This window comes from Medicago sativa, chromosome 2, assembly GCF_051527215.1.
Source record: "Medicago sativa cultivar Bolivia chromosome 2, Bolivia_mono, whole genome shotgun sequence".
NCBI classification, from domain to species: Eukaryota; Viridiplantae; Streptophyta; class Magnoliopsida; order Fabales; family Fabaceae; genus Medicago; species Medicago sativa.
The window spans coordinates 53,195,546-53,198,954 of NC_140750.1; the positions used below are offsets into that span (position 1 = coordinate 53,195,546).

General features: G+C 38.3%; 1 non-coding gene across 1 annotated transcript; it reads right to left on the minus strand.

Moving 5' to 3' along the window:
- Positions 1-1,944: 1,944 nt before the first annotated feature.
- Positions 1,945-2,049, minus strand: LOC146948854 (small nucleolar RNA R71). Its single transcript, XR_015029452.1, has one exon. It is a non-coding gene; the product is annotated as a small nucleolar RNA R71 (small nucleolar RNA).
- Between the last annotated feature and the right edge of the window lie 1,360 nt (positions 2,050-3,409).

Consider the following 3,409-nt stretch of genomic DNA (forward strand, 5'->3'; position numbering starts at 1 on the left):
TCTCTTTGTAAGGAATTTTCTAAGTTAATGCAGGATGAATTTGAAATGAGCATGATGGGAGAGCTGAAGTTCTTCCCGGGCATTCAAATTAATCAATGCAAAGATGGAGTTTATGTTCATCAATCAAAGTATACAAAGGAGCTTCTGAAGAAGTGATGAGTCATAGATAGTCTTATTTATTGCCTTATTTAGTTTAGTTTTATTTTAGATTAGATTTTATTTTATTGCATTTTATTTTAGTTTAGAATATTTTACTTCAAATTGTATTTTATTTTATTTTAGGAATAAATATATGGTGGAAGGTGCCTTGGAGCAAAAGAAAGAGGACTGGAACAAATACAGCGCAAGAATACGAAGATACGGGACAAAAATATGTTCCCCCAAAGTCAGAAGCTTGGCACGGCCGTGCCCATCCCAGAATCCACTTTTACTGCTTTTCTTCAAGCCCAAGTTACCCTGTTGCAGCTTTACCGTTTTATCCCTTTAGTTGCTTAGTTTCTAAGTCAGATGTAAAGCTATAAATAGAGTAGCTCTCCACCATAAAACGATCATCCTTTACTTTGTTTATTTCAATTGCTATTTTAATAAAGTCTTTATTTTCCCTTTTACTTTCTTTGCAATTTACTTTACTGTTATTTTCTCTCTTCTTCCCCCATGTCTACGATGAACATGAGTGAGTAGACTTCTTCGTCTTGGGATTGTTGGGGAGTCTAATGACTCGATCCTAAACAAAACATGTCTAAACCCTAATTTCTATGTAACCCTAATTTCTAATCTAGATTCACCGTCTTAACGTGGATTAACAATTATCAAACTGTGGAAGCGAAAGCGGAGGGTTTGATAATCATTAATCCATCATCCTAAACATCAATTCATAAAGCGAGAGCGGAGTCTTGATGTTGGAACAAGTGAATCTAGACAATAATTGCAAAACAGTGAAATAGTCTTTGCAATTATTGAGACAAAGAGTAGTTTCAATCCTCTATGCATCTTCTAGTAATCATGTCAGTGAAATAGGCTTGGTTACTAGAAGTAAACTCTCACTGGACTTTCATCGGAAAGGTGAGGGGCTAAGGGAAACTGGTCTTTAGAAATTAGTGTGTAAATCATGAAATTAGATGTTTAGGTTTTGTCTAGTGAAGGATTAGTCATTATGATGAACCAATGATCCTAAGGCCCTTTATTATTATTGTTTTTTACCTTCAGCAATCAAACTCTCTTTTATTAACTTTCTCTCCTCTAATCATTCACTAAAAGTTAATTAAGTTGAACAACTCCCTAGCGGAACGATAACTCTACTTACTACTATTACTTCGATAGGCCGTGCACTTGCGGCTTGGCCCTGTCAAGTTTTTGGCGCCGTTGCCGGAGAGTTAACTAATTTAATTAGCTTTTCCTTAGTGATTAGAATTCTCTCTTCTTTCTCTTTTCTTTTTATTTTTAACTTTTTATTTTTCTGTTATCGTTAACTTCTTGGGTTCTCAACCTTTTATGCGAAGAACTAGAAATCAAGCGGTATTCATACCCGAGATCGAAAGGTTCTTACATAGAAGAAGGAGAGCAGCACAAAATAACACCGCCATGGCCAATCGCACTCTCAAAGAGTATGCAACGCCGTCTACGGCTGAGCCACAAGCTGTTATTGTGTACCCAACGGTTGAGGATGACAATTTTGAAATTAAGCTTGCCCTACTTAACTTGGTGCAACAAAACCAATTCTCGGGATCCCCCACTGAGGATCCCAATCTTCACATCTCTGTTTTCCTACGAATTAGTGGAACCATGAAGGAGAACCAAGAAGCCGTAAGACTTCATCTCTTTCCCTTTTCCTTAAGGGATAGAGCTAGCGCTTGGTTCCATTCCCTCGAAGTCGGTTCCATTACTTCATGGGATCAGATGAGGCAAGCATTACTTGCCCGTTTCTTTCCACCATCTAAAACCGCTAAACTTAGAGACCAAATCACGCGGTTCAACCAAAAAGATGGGGAATCTCTATGATACGTGGGAGCGTTTCAAAGAAATGTTAAGACTTTGTCCCCACCATGGCCTAGAGAAGTGGCTTATAGTCCACACTTTTTATAATGGCTTGGCTTATACCACTAAGATGTCTGTTGATGCAGCTGCAGGTGGAGCACTTATGAATAAGAACTACACGGAGGCGTATGCCTTGATTGAAGACATGGCTCAAAATCATTACAAATGGACCGACGAGAGAGCCACCGCTAGTTCTTCATCCTCCAAAAAGGAGGCAGGTATGTACGAAGTCTCTAACTATGACCACCTCGCTTCTAAAATTGATACACTAACCGAAAAACTTGAAAAACTCAATGTTAGTGCTATCAATTCTGCTTCTACTCCTTCTTGTGAAATATGTGGTATAACCGGTCATGCTGGTGTTGATTGCCAACTAGGTAGTGCTATTAACGGTGTTGAGCAAATGAATTATGCTCAATACAACCAAGGGATGCGACAAAATCAAAATTTTTATAAAAACCAAAATCCCTATGGACAAGTAGCACCACCCGGTTATGCAAACAACCAAAGATTCACTCAGAAATCCAATTTGGAAATCTTGTTGGAAAACTCTATTGCCAACCAAAACAAACAACTTCAAGAACTTAAAAACCAAACTGGATTTCTGAATGATTCTCTTTCCAAGCTCAATACCAAGGTTGATTCTATTGCTACTCACTCTAAAATGCTTGAAACACAAATCGCCCAAATAGCCCAACAAGTGGCTACATCTTCCCAAACACCGGGAGTCTTTTCTGGTCAAACCGAAGCCAATCCCAAAGCCCAAGTTAATGTTATATCTTTTGGGGGTAGTAAGTTAGGCGAAACTTTAGCTAAGGTTAAAAACATTGGGAAAGAAAATGTCAAGCCCTTAGGTGATAAAGTTGTGATAGAAGAAGCAAAACCACTTGAAGAAAACAAAACTCCATCCCCCTTAAATCCTGAAAAGCTTAAACTAGAGGGTAAGTTTGAAAAATTTGTTAACATACTTAGGAAGATTTGCATTAAACTTCCCTTTGCTGAAGCTTTGTCTAGGATGCCTCTATATGCCAAGTTTTTAAAGGAAATTTTTTCAAAGAAAAGGGATATAGAACATAATGAGACAATAGCCTTGGCTAAGGAAACTAGTGCAATCATCCAAGAAGCACCCCCTAAGCTTAGAGATCCAGGTAGCTTTGCCATACCATGTGAAATTGGGAATGAAACCATAAACAAAGCCTTATGTGACTTAGGAGCTAGTGTTAGTTTGCTGCCTTTGTCTCTTCTTACAAGGATAGGGATAGGAGAGTTGAAACCTACCGAAATGGAATTAAAGTTAGCTGATCGTTCTACCATGAAACTTGTAGGATTTGTCGAGGACATACCTGTTAAGATAGAAGGGATATACACCCCCACT